Source organism: Cuculus canorus, chromosome 1 (assembly GCF_017976375.1).
Source record: "Cuculus canorus isolate bCucCan1 chromosome 1, bCucCan1.pri, whole genome shotgun sequence".
Lineage (NCBI taxonomy): Eukaryota > Metazoa > Chordata > Aves > Cuculiformes > Cuculidae > Cuculus > Cuculus canorus.
The window spans coordinates 96,359,925-96,373,706 of record NC_071401.1 but is presented as its reverse complement, the minus strand read 5'-3'; the positions used below and the strand labels follow the sequence as shown (position 1 = coordinate 96,373,706).

Here is a 13,782-nt window from a genome sequence, read left to right as displayed (position 1 = left end):
AATCAGGGAACAAGAGCAGACATTGACAAAAGTAATTTTTACCTCCTACTTGTAAACACACATGCACTGGTGAGTGTGATGCTGGACTGGGTTGGATTAGCCCCACACTGTCTTTGTCCTCATCCATGTCCCTTCCCTTCCCCTGACTCCCACAGAAAGTCCTCTTTGTTGGCATGCCAACCGATATTTCCTAGCTCACTTCCACTAGAAATACCTCCTAAGTGTATATTGTTGTCTCTCTGAGAAGGTACGAGCGTGGCAGTGTGCAGTTTCAGCAAATGTATATGCTGTGCACGGTGACTCACTAACAACGGCTTTTTTACAAAGAATTTTTAACTTCATATTTAGTTGCAATTTTTAACTTCATCTTTGCCCCAGGTGAAGGAAAGGTCAAAGGAAAATGCAGAGAAAATAAAAATACAAAAGGTGGAGTGGTTTTGTGCTGCATTGAGGCATTGAGGGATCTTCTATGCCTTGCTTGTTATGTAAAACCCATCAGAAGAAGGGGGGGAATAAACAAAAGAATTTTCTTCTCAGCATGTGCTGGGACCCAGCACTGCAAATAAATGCATTGTTAGTTGAAATCAGTGTTTTGGTTTCTCCCTTCCTTTGTGAGATGCTGTAGAGGAAGCAGATTAAAGATTACCAGCTTTCTGGCAAAATATACTGGTGGCATCATAATGACTTCATTATGGTCTCTAAATGAGCTAACAGACTAATAATGTGTTCAGGAAAAAATGCACATTATGAACATGCACACAGGTGTAGGGTTAACCCCTTCTTTATAGCCCCTGGCTTTGAATCCAGCTACTGCAGTTTAAGCCACAGTTCAGTGCTCTGTTAGCTGGGCTGTAAAGGATTTAATTCAACAGCTGCATGCCAACTAATTGCAGTTGTATTTTTTTCGTAGTTCATCTACAAGGCAAACAACATGGCAGCTGTTTGTTTGTTTGCTTGGCTGGTGGTGGCTGGGGATGCTGCTCCTAGGTGGAAATGCCAGCACAGTGGTGCAGAGGCTTTGAGAGCCCCTGCAGCTCAAACTTCCTTTATTAAAAAGGCTTTCTACAGTGGCTTCTACGACATACCGCCTCCTTTGGTTTTCCCTCATTGCTTTTACATGCTGTGTAAAACGTTTTCACTGGAGGAAATGGAGATGCAATGGTAGGCCAAATCCTTCCACCCAAATGAATTGCCTGCCTGCCGTGGTGATCTCTCCTTCACCTTACCTTCAGATTCACTGGACTCAGACTCTTATCATCCTCATCACACCTCCTGTAGTCCTCCTGCCCCCTCATCTCTGCCTTCATCACTTTCTGCCTCTATTCATACGTTGGTTGAATCTCTACATACTTTTGGATTTCCGCGTTACGAAAAAATCTTCCAGAATGTCCTTGTTAGCCATATATAGCTCTTCCATATTTTATCTTGAGGTTTCCTGGGCATGTAATGTGAACACTATGACTAAGAACATGGAAGCACAGGATACATAGGATGTTCTGCACGTGCCCAGCAAAGCCAGCATTTCCAGAACATGTGGGACTCACACATCATGTGTGAAGACCATCTATGAGACAATCATTCAGGCATCTCTGATATGGCTCAGAAAATTGAAGTCTACCTGCCAGGTAAGTGTCTTGCACAACGATAGACACCGATCAGGCACTGTGCTGTATGATAGAGTGTACTCATACAGTGAGAGCATCTAGGATGTACAAAAATCTGTCAGCTCTGCTGCTCACGTCTCCCTGCATCTGCCAGAGGTCCAGAAATCCAAACAAACATAGGAAGTCCTGAAAATGTCCAGAAATATCCTGAAAATAGGCAGAATTCCTAGGTGGAAGAGCATGAGTTCAGGAAAATATAAGCACATGTGAACAATATCCTCTTTAACGTAGGCCATCTTCAATGTACAGACATTGCTATACTGTTCTATGAATATTTGAGCAGGCAATAACAAATTCCAGTACAATATTCTGTGAGCCTGATCAGTGCTGATTTACCATGCTCTTTGCTGTCCTTGCCAAAATTGGTGACTATATGCAGATGTACATGTAAGGAAAGACCTCTGGGACTCGCTAATAAACAGTATATAGTGAACGGTTCTTCTGTAAAAAAAAAGCTATTGTTTGTTTATGACTGCATCACCATTTCATCTTTTTAGGGTTCCTGTAAGAAGTGAACAGTTAACTTCAGCAAGTATGTAGTGGCTGGTTGTTTCATGACAAGTGGAAAACAGAAAGAAGCTTTTTTTGATTGAAGGTGAAATTCAAGGTGTGAGTGGCTGTTATCTATATCTTCCATACCTATGAGTCCCCTATAAGACAGACTAAGGAATAATAAAGATGTTGTGATGGCATGAATGATTCTTTAGATGATGTTCTGCTTAAGCATTCATTTTTTTCAATCTGTTTTCTTACTTTAAAGTGCTTTTTAATGTATGAAGCTTTGATGCTACTTGTAACAAGCAGAGAACCCTGGCTGCATGCAGGTACCATTCATGAACAACAAAGTCACATTAGAAAAGTGTATGGATTTTCTTTGGAGAAACAAGGGATTTTTTTTTTTGGCAGGAACTCTGGTTATTAAAACAGATAACATATAAGAAAGGAGAGAGTCTTTTTCTGCTGCCACTGAAGATGTTCAGGCTAGGGTTTCCAGATTGATTCAGGTATTGGGCAGCTTTAAGTCACCTGAAAATTTGTGGCCAATGTACACTTTTAGTCATTAAAATGAGGTGGAGCAAATCTGGACTTGGGAGGCCTATAGCCAGACCCCCTGTGGTCTACATTGATTCTGCCTATGAAGACTAAGGCCATAGCCATTGATTTTTTTATTTCTCTTTTTTACTGCCAGGTCTCCAAGAAGCTGGACACTGGCTGCTGCTCTCAGTTTGTGACTACAACCTGGTTGCACTGGTTCATATCTTCTTCCTTTTCTCCTATTTTTCTCTGGTACTTGGAGGGAAAAATATATCATACAATGCATCAGCTTCCTGTTCCAGTCCTATGAAAAATTTATGGAGATGAGCCAGCTTTGTTCCTTGTAGCATGTTTGCATATGGTTTGGATGCAGATTGTTCCTATAGGGACAATGAACATGTCACCTGGAAGAGCAGCTGGTTTGCATATGATATCAGCTACCGAACTGTTCAGTGCCAGAAGTGAACAATTTGCCACCCATAAAATCTTTCATATATGCTAGCATAAAGTTAAGTAGGAGCTGAAGTTGCATGGTTCAACTATCTTTCTGTTTGCCTGCTCTAAACATAAAACCTGCCGCTAGCATGGGGAATGTATTCATGAGTGAAGTTTATTGACAGGAAAACAATTGAAGGAACTGAGCTCTTTCCAGAAACAATAAGTGGGCTTTAAGGAAGGTATATTTGAGGGATAAAATTCTTGTTGCTGTGCAATACCCTGTGTGAGCCTACAACAACCATAATAAATACGCAGGAGTGAGTGGGAACAAGACTGTTAACGTAGGAGAAAACTAAAATTGCAATGCAATCCTAAGTCTTTTGGAGGTGATGCAAAACTTGCCACTAAATATGAACAAGATTTGGATGGGGCCTATAGCAAGTACAAATTGATGACTGCACGGGATCCAGGTCCTCACAATGGGATCATCTATTTCCTTTCAATAGAGTGATTGGTGTTCTCAGTGTTCACTTTGGGGAAGGCTTTTTATTGAAAAGATTTCATCCTTGTTGGACTGCTGTAGAAACGAGAACCATCATTCAATACCTATGAGGACAGTACAGATTCTTAAACACAATTACATCTTTACACTAAGAGGAAAACAATTAAGTGACTTGAATTAAAACAGTGATGGTGTAAAAGAAAGTGAGAATGGTGAAAGGAGACCTAATTGTGTGAAAAAGGATATAGGTAAGTGGGCATGATTAGACAAGGAAATGAACATCCCAGGAGGGACTGGATACTGGAGGACTGATGAGATACCCGGCAAGAGGGACTCTTGGAAAATATTCTAAAGGGAAAAAGAAATCGAAACATTGTTTGGAGAATGTAGGACATTTCTGACAGCTTCTCGCCGATTATGCACTGTAAAAATGGCAAGTGACTGGCTACTTTCTGTGCCTGATATTTAGAGGAGACTCTGCATTTCGTCTCTCAGCATTCTTTTCTGCCTCCTTTGGACTGGCATTCCTGTATAATACACTCACAAGACATCGTTTTAAGGAAAACAAAGACTGAAGGCTTTTTGTTGGGTTTGTGTGTTGTCTTTTTTTGTTTCACAGAAAGATCCTAGAATTCACCTAAAGCTGTTCCTGATGAAGTCAGTGGTAAAGTTCCTACTGACATTTCATTAAAGGACAGTTGTAGTGTCACAGAGGCTTTTGGAAAACACTGCTCTATGCAAGCCAAACAAACCAAGAGCAAACAATGCAAAACAGATCTTGCAGTTCAATTCATTTCTGTCTCTGTTTCTGGCCCAGACATGACAGGAAGTGTGTGCAACCCAGTGAAGACTCTGTAAGTGATAGGTTGTGAAGGTGTGTGGTAGGTGTATTTTAGGATGTCCTTCCAGCAGAGGTACAGAACAGTCACATGCTGACTTTAAGGGGGTTGTCATGCCATGTGGGTATGACGTAGGTTCATTTGTCCCTGTTTTCTAATTTGGGTTAGAGTCATTCAGATCACACTAAGGAAATCTTTTTTTCACTTCCTGCTTTCTTGGTTATTTAGATATCAGATATCCAGGAAACCAGGAATTTTTTTTTCCACAGTAATTTTGTTTGTGTCACGAGGAACAAGGCCTGATGAGAGCTTCTTCCTTTAATAAGTCAGCTGGTATCTGATAAATGTCATTACAAGCTCATTTAGAGCAATGTTTTTTGATGTCTCCCAGTTGGTGGCCCCCTACAAAATTTTTAAAGAGGTGAAGCATCATGTAAGAGGCAACTCTTCTCCTCAGTCACTTTTCCCAGATCCCTTGAAAGCAGTTCACATGCTACCATGGGCAGGTAGGCCAGAGGATGACCCTCACTAAGAAAGAGGCTCTTTTAAGGCTTTTGCCCTTAGGCAGTGTAAAGAGGCAGTGGAAGAGGCAACCACTGTCCCAGACAAGTGGCAAGTTAAACAGAGAAGATCTGAGTTATGAAATACAAAGAGGGAATGGACTTTGAACCCTTACCTTCTAATGATTACCTGAAAATTGACATTTTTTTTAAACTAGTTTGCAAAGAACTGTGCCATACTAATGCACATACTTTTCTGTTACTTCCTCAGTCGACCTCTATAATTACTTTCCTCGAGAGAGGCTGATCTGTGTATATTAAAAATAGCCCACATTTTCTCTAAAGCTTTCTTGTATGCAAATGCTTTTTCCTGTACGCAAGACAACTGTGTGCTCTGTTTCAAGTTCTTTAATAGATAAACTCAGCTTCCTCCTTCCAGAATGGTTGGGGTAAATAGTTGAAAATATTTGAAGCAACCCTTCTAACTGAATGCAGGGAAGATTATCACAGAAGAACTTGACAGTCTGACTGTCCACAACACTAGATCTCTAGTTCAGTGACTTGCAAATTGTGTCACATCTGAAAACTGTCCTCAGGCTAGAAAGTGGTCTAACATGTGCAAATGTGACTAGGTCACTCTATAAATACATTCTGAATGAGATCTTGGTTTCCCTATTTGTGTAAATACTTACCTGTCCCACATAAGTGTTGGTGAGAAGTCATTAATTTGTGCTGAGAGAACACTTTGAAGGTCTGAAACATTGTATGGGTTGCATATCGCTATTATGATGGGCCAAATCATTAAGATTTGGGACACTAGTTGGCTTTGAATAAACATTGAAATGCCATGTTCTTACACTCCCCTCTTCTTAAGGGTTCTATAGGCAATATTAATTGAAGTTTATTTCGAATTACTCAGAGGGTGCACACATTGAAAGCATAGACCTCTTTCCATTGTGTTTAGACTCAACACAAACCCAAGTGCTCCACAAATGTTTCTTCATGCAGCCACAAACATCTGGAACTCCAGGTCCTACAGTCACTTCAGTGCTTCACATTTCGTTACACATGATGACTCAAATGACAGGTATGTGCATTTCAGACCACTGACTGGGCAAGGGAATATGAAAAAAAAATCAGAGATAATAAGCTTTTAGTGACTTGCTTATTTGAGGTCTAATTCAAGAGATTTTAGGTGTTAAGATGTAGGGCATTTGTCCTCAAACATTTGCAGTAAGGATTTCACCTCAAACATCAAGTCATGCTGCTCTTTTCTACTATGCCTGCCTCCCTCCACCCCCTAGATTTCTGACTTTTACTGTGTGGTTTTCTCATGGTTCAGTCCAGAAGTTTTCAAGCCTGTCAATCTCCCAAAAGATAAATTTTCTAGTCCAAATACTTGTGACCATGGTGACCATGATTCCAATATCTTCTTTTGTTTTACTTCACGTGTTCTTTTGCAGTACTTTGGTTTCTTTTCTTGCTCTTGTCTAGAACATCTGTCATCCACTTACTCCCCAGGCTCAGCAGCCTCAAGGTGGTCTGCAAGGCTGTGTTGGTCTTTCCCAAATTACACTTTGGGATAAGTTGGTGGCTGCCTTCTCCTAGAAAGTCAAGGTGCGTCCTACTAACTGAATAACAGTAACTCCTTCCTAGGTGAGATCAGAGAGTGTGCTCCGTTTGAGATCTGAGCTTGCTGGCAGCCAGGAGACTGAGTGCTGTCTTTCACCCAAGAACCAGTGACCTCCTGGTTACAGAATCCTACTGAATCCAGAATTTGCCCCAGTGCCAGCTGTAGCAATCTCCAGTGGTTTCCCTCTGGTGTTGTAGGCACCTTGCTCAGGCATGAGGATCCCCAGGTCATTTAAGATCACCACACAAACTTATGTTTTGTTTAAGGTCTATTAGGAATCTATATTGGGATTCCTATCTTTGAATTCTGTGGGATAGATATAAGGCCCTTAGAGAGGAAAATAGACGCCCACCCATTTTTGTGAGGGGAATGTCTGTTTTGAGGGGAGAGGAGTGGCTCGCTGTACATTTCCTCTTGAAGTCTTCAGATTTGTTCTCGTGCAGGGTGAGAGGCTTGAGATGAGGTCTCATCTATGGCTGTTCATTTTACAGTTCTATTAAAAAAAATTGCATGGGGGAATTTTCTAGATTCCATCCAATCCATAATAACTTTTGAAAAGTTAATTTGCTGCAGCTGCTTTATAACTTCTCCTAAGGCCACAACTCAACATGATTACACAACCACAGTAACTTTTATGGCTGAGTGGAAACACTATCCTCATTTTGTTGTTCTACAAAAGCCAATATTTGGTTTAAAGATTCCCTTGGATTTTTAATCCACTTTGCAAGGAAATCTCACTCACCACTGGTATTTTTAGAGACTTCACCTGCTTTTGTATCTACTTCTTGCCATATACCTGACAGGTCTACTGCATTTTGGGAAAAAAATCCTGTCCTCCATCCCATGGGGTAACAAATACGTCATTGGTGTATTCTGTTAGGCTCTACTGTGCAGGTCTTAATGGGGACTAAGATTAGATACCCTATTTTTCCTTCCCAATAATCCCTTCCTATGTGAGAGCAGCATGTTGAACATAGCATCCAGCCAGCCCCTGGGTATGCTAATAAAAGTTCTGCTTCTCCAATCAGCCAGCTTTGCCTGAGGAGTCTGTCAGCAAAAATAAAAAGGATATTTCTATTTAAATACCATACAGTGTCTGCACCTTCAAAATATTTTTACTGTGGTAGCATACATGCCACTACCTATAAGGGTTATAAGTTATAAGCTGGCTGTTAAAATTCAGCCAGGACTAAAAACTGACTTAGAAAGTCTCAGCCTAGAAGGTATTTGTTTACTTTGACAGGTTATTTAAAACAAGGAATGAAAAATAATTAGTGGGTTTGGACTTCTATTTTGCATTTTTCTGTTTAAAAAGGTCCTAGACTATATTTTCTGGTGATTGGATCCTGACAGAAGGTTTATATCTTGGGGAGAAGTGGGAACAAAAAAACTAGCAGGCAAATACTAGGGTTCCTTTTTTAGGAAAATAAATTAGTTCATTTTCAGTATGAGAACAGCTGCTAGACTTTTCTGCTCAGTAAGTGCTGAGCTTTTCCTCACGGAGACTACCAAAGGGATATTCAATGACTAGCCAAATCAAGCGTAACTACAGAGGTATAATAAACATCAGTTCAAATGATCATTTTTGCATTTCTCTGTTTAGATAAGAGATTAAAGCATTTTCACCTATAACATGCTGAGCCTCTGAAAGGCCTGAAGAAAGAGAAGTGTGCGCCTGGGTCCTCTTCATTTGTAGGTGGAAGTTATTGGCTCAGAGAGATGAAACCCCACATGATCAGCCTTGTAAACTAAAGTCAGGCACTTAAATTTGTGTGTAGATTATTGTCCTGACAGCCAGGGAACACAATGCTGCCCTTAGATTTGATGGGAGGTTTGGCTGGCTGTGCAACACGACCATATAGGCGCTGAATTTGAGATACGGGGGCCAAAAATTTAAAAAAAACCTTGATGCTGAAAATAAGGGTCCTAAATCTATACTTAGACAAATAAACAAACACCTGATTTCCAAGCTGTTGAGCACCCAGTGGCTTGGCCCCAGGTTTGAATACTTTGGCTTACGTGACTTGTCCAAAGCCACACAGGAAATCTGCTGCAATTCCAGGAATAGAGCAAAGATCCTGTGCTTTAACCGCAAGTTGGCTATGTTTTATTTGTCAGCAGTCATTCCCACAAGGAAGCTAAACCAGGATCTCACTGCATCTAAAGTCAGCAAGGTTACCTACTGGTAATAAGGCTAAAAATGTTCCTTGTTCTCTGGGTAGTAAGTTCTGTTGGAGACCCCAGAGCAGCAGCTGAGTGCTTTGAAGAGCCTGTCTCCTTAAGACACACAGGATTAGACATCAGAGCTAAAGGACAGTATGCCCACTTCTGCATATTTTGTATTTCAGGCAGCTTCACATATTAAAAGCAGGTAGATTGGAAGAGCTGTTGTAGGCGTAGAGGGGAGAAGTGGGGCATGTCCTTTAGTTCCTTTAATAAGCTGCTCCTGGTGTACTCAGCAGGACAGAAGCTCCTCTGCCCACTGCTGACCTTTTTTTTTTATATTGCCAGCTGCTAAAACACTGCTTCTCAACCACGTGAGATAGGCAGTGTAAGACTACTCATGGCAGTCTTGACCTTGGAGACATCACTCTTGCTCCCTACCCGCCATCGCCCATAAGGCTGTGGAGCCAGCGTCAGCTTCTGTGTCACACTCTGGCTCTGACCCACTCTGAACTCTAGGCTTGCACCCCAACACACTGTTTGCATGCATGTGCCAGTGCAGGAGTGTCCAGAAAGACTTCTGACTCTCTAAAGCACAGGAGTATGAAGTTCAGTAGCCTAAGCTGGAGCCCAGGCTCTTCTTTCAGTGGGCTGTAAGCAGGAAGGATGGCCAAGAATACTGTGGGCCAAGTGTCCAATGAGCAGACTAAGTGTAATTTTTCCAAGGAGGGCATGCATGAGTAGCACACGTAGTGTGGAAGATAAGTGTGCGTTAAGTGTGCTTGTAAGTCCACCTTAATTTGCAGTGTAGGGATGATCTTTGGCTGGATTGGATATATATTAGGATATATCCACATAGATATAACTGCCCTCATGCTACCAGGCTACATGTGCTGGATGATGTCAAACACTTTAGGACTAGATGAATCCAAAGACAAAGCCTATACAGGTATAACTAACTGTTCATTGACACTATATTGCTTTACGCTATCAGGAAATCAAACTTCTTTTTTTATGAAAGAACTTGTTGCTACCTCTCTAATTGCATTTAGCTACAACTCCCATAAATACCAGAATGACATTTAAAATCTGTTATTTCACATTGGAGCTTATGCCCACAAGCTTGAATTGTTTCACACAGAACTGTTGTGCAGGTGAGAATGTGCTGCAGGAAAAAAACATTGAACCACAGTTTTTTTGTGAGTAAAATGTTGAGACTCTCTTCAGGGTATACACATTTGGCATAGTATAATGCAAGACAATGGTTTCCAAATGACATCTTATGTAACTCCTGAGTCAAATAAGATAACAAAAAGGTCTGTGTTGCAGTCAATAACCATAATTAAAAACTCTCTGAACATTATACTTATATACTTATTGCTAAACCAGTAAGAACATTTACAAATTACAAAGTAGAAAAAGTTTGGGCATTCATTACCATATGTCTTCTATCAAGGCAAACCACACATTCCTCTCAGACACATGCCAACTGTGAGGCTTTAAAGAAAATGTTTATTGAGTTATCAGAGTATAAGGAGTATCTGACTGTTTTTCTTAATTGTTCAGATTGTTCAGTGCTAATCTGAACAGATTTTCTTCTCTCTTTAAAGGAAATACACTGAACTCCGGACTAAGATCAAACATACAATTTCAGGCTATGCAGTAATATGAAGGGAGGTGGGGGAATTGGAAGTGGCAAGTTGGTCATATTGGAGATCCCATCTTGGTTTCAACAATAGGACTGATATCTTGATACTTGTATTTAAGAAATGTGGATTTCCACATACAAACCATCTTTCATGAATTACTGCAGATCTGACAAATTTGAGTTATTGAGTTCCTCCTGGGAGATTTTTAAAGCCAATTGTAACAACAGATTATATGAAACAGCTGGTCAAACAGAATGAGGAACCAGTTCATTGGCATTTGATGAATTAATAAAAACAGGCACAATACAAATTTCAGCAATAGCTAGCAATTCTCCAGGAGAATAGGAACCGAAAAGAAAAGAGCAGCAATCAGATTACAGCAGCTGTTTGGCCAACAGGTAGGGGGTAACTATTTCTTTATGGCTAAAGCTTGGAAAATGCTTAAAAGATTCCGTGGAAAAAAAATGTGCTCCTTGCAACTTGCTCCTTGCAATAAGAGAAGTACAGTGCTTAAGTAAGTTTCTGACTGTTCTTTTGAGGAAAAGCCAGTGAAGGAGAGAAATCACAGAATCACAGAATCACAAGGTTGGAAAGGACCCATTGGATCATCGAGTCCAACCATTCCTAACACTCCCTAAACCATGTCCCTAAGCACTTCATCCACCCCTTCCTTAAACACCTCCAGGGAAGGCGACTCGACCACCTCCCTGGGCAGCCTGTTCCAGTGCCCGATGACTCTTACTGTGAAGAATTTTTTTCTGATACCAACCTGAACCTCCCCTGACAGAGCTTCAGGCCATTCCCTCTTGTCCTGTCCTCTGTCACTTGGGAGAAGAGGCCAGCTCCCTCCTCTCCACAACCTCCTTTCAGGTAGTTGTAGAGAGTAATAAGGTGTCCCCTCAGCCTCCTCTTCTCCAGGCTAAACAGAAATGTTGCACACTAGGTTGTCTGCTAATGCAGGGACAGAGAACAGCCTTGAGCATTTGGTGGGGAATGAGTGGCTGTAGGGACAGCAATTGCTGTTGCCCTTAAGGTTCCAGTGGCAAGAGGAGGGCTTTGAGAACCAATGTATATGACTATCTCAAATAATGGAGAGAGGTGTTTCACAACATCAACTGCAGGGGACGATCTGAGGAACTGTAGGAAGGTAAAACATTACAGGAGACTAACAAAGAGATGATGAAATGATCAGGACTAGATGGCTTAGACCCTAGAGTACAAAAGGAAATCAAGTGGATAGTGTTGAACTGATGCTTACAACGTGCTCTGTCACCTCCATCAGCCACCACAACTGGCGAGATAAAGATTGACTTCTGAAAACTTTTTGACAAGGCCACTCAGCACAGGCTGTTAAATAAAAAAATAGGCGATTGGATAAAATGGAAAGAGGGAAAAATGGATGGAGCTCCCATTTGAGATGTCTGCTGGAACCAATGCGACTCATCATGCCTAGCAGTGACTGCTAGTCAAATTCCACAGGTATGGCTTTGCACAATCTGAAGTGAACTGCAAAGAGTTTCAGAAGGCACTGACAGTAATGCATGACCAAGTGATAAAATGACATGTGAAGTACAACATTGACATTGAAGATAATACATACGGGGGAAAAAGTCCCCACCCTAGCTATGAACAGACTGCAGATCTAACTGAACTGACGTTATTCAGAAAATTGGTCTGGGAATCGCTGGATAATTTGCTTAAAAGCCAGCTCATTGTTCAGTGATGGTCAAAAACAGAGAAAGACTGGTAGCAATGATTAGAAAGGAACTAAAACAAAAAATGAAATAGATTATGCCTCTGTTCAAATCAATTATTTATAGTTCTGGTTACCACAACTAGGAAAAGACAGAAGGGAGGGAAAAAAAGTTGATGAACAATAGAGAATGGTTTCTGTAGGAGAAGCGACTTACGGATTAGACAAGAGATGAATGATAATATAGGTCCATAAAATCATGAAGAATGAAGAACAAGGAAGGATTACTCATCATTTCTGGTAATAAAAAGCAAGGAGAAGCTAATAAAAGCATCAAGCAGAGGTTTTAAAACAGACCAAAGAAAGAAATTTTAATTCAATACATAATTAAGTCACAAAACTCTTATTCCGAACATATTGTGGAGGCCAAAGGTTTAAATTGGTCAGAAAACAGATCAGACAAATTCATGTAGGATAGGTTTGTTTGTAGCTAATAAACACTGGCCAGAGTCTCCAGTCCAAATCACTGATCACAGATTGCCAGAAATGCAGAAGGTGTGTCAGAGGAAGAACTGTGGTACATGCCCTGTTTCTTAAACTCTTTCCACGGATGAACCTCTGAGACCACTAGACATAGCAAGCTTCTCAGATCCAGCAAAATGTATCTATTCTGTTTGAATTCAACTTAGTGCAAACAAGAGAAGTGATTGGTGTAAGAGAGTTTTAGGTGGTGGTATTTTTCTTCCCCATCTCTTGTAGGCATCTGTTTAACCTTCTGTATAAATAAGTTTGAAGACATGAGCAAATTAAGCAGGAAATTAATGAATGTTTCGGTAGCTATAGGTAGTTCAACTTTGCCCTCCTGGTGTTTAGCCTGCTCCATGCCACAGGGAGACTTTCTGGGAGGGGAACTCTGACTAATGTGTGTGCCAGAAAAAGTAGCTGCAAGTCATGAGCAAACATTTTCAGCTTTTTGGGAAGGGACACTTTCCCAAGGCAATCCTTAGGCTGTGGATATCTAGTGGGGAGAAGAATCTTGAACCCTGTCCTTGTCCAACTGTGACATGGCAGTTGCTAAGAGGAAGCAGGCTCTGCATTTGAAAGGTAGTTTGAAAGGAAGGTTTGGGTCAATCCCTGAGGCAAGCCTGCTACCCCTGAGGTCTCTGCCATTGTTTGAGTGCTTGTGTGTTTCTGCAGTTTTCTTGGATTCCCTTTTTGATCAATGTAGAACAAGTAAAACTATATTCATAGCCTGTGTCCTGGGCTGAATAGCAGGGAAGCCCACTGCTCTGCCATCTGTGGCTTGCGTGAAAACAGCATGCAGTGAACTGGAGCAATAATCACAATCTTTTACCACTTTTCATATTGGATAAGTTGAACATTAAACTCACTAAAGGTTTATCTACTTACTTTACAGATAATACATCTGGAGGTCGTACAAATGGAGAAGGGATTGTGATTGAACCCCTCCGACAGGATAAACACATCTTGTCATTGCTACTATGGAGGTAGCACTCATGGCAATGAGACTGGCATTAAGGTCTCACCGGAGATTTAACTGCAGTATGTATCTTTACTACATACAAGATTTTCTGACGATATTTGCTCATGGTGTCATTTTCTTTGCACCAAAACAATGGCTGTGTCTACAAGGAGCTTTGCCTCA

General features: G+C 41.0%; 1 protein-coding gene across 1 annotated transcript in view; it reads left to right on the top strand.

The window, feature by feature from the left end:
• Positions 1–13,782, top strand: part of KCNE2 (potassium voltage-gated channel subfamily E regulatory subunit 2) — a 109,662-nt gene that overhangs the window by 54,705 nt on the left and 41,175 nt on the right. Inside the window, exons 8-9 of the mRNA XM_054059559.1 lie at positions 1,431–4,228; positions 13,534–13,679. The gene's annotated coding sequence lies outside the window, so the exon portion shown is untranslated. The remainder of the gene's footprint in view (positions 1–1,430; positions 4,229–13,533; positions 13,680–13,782) is intronic.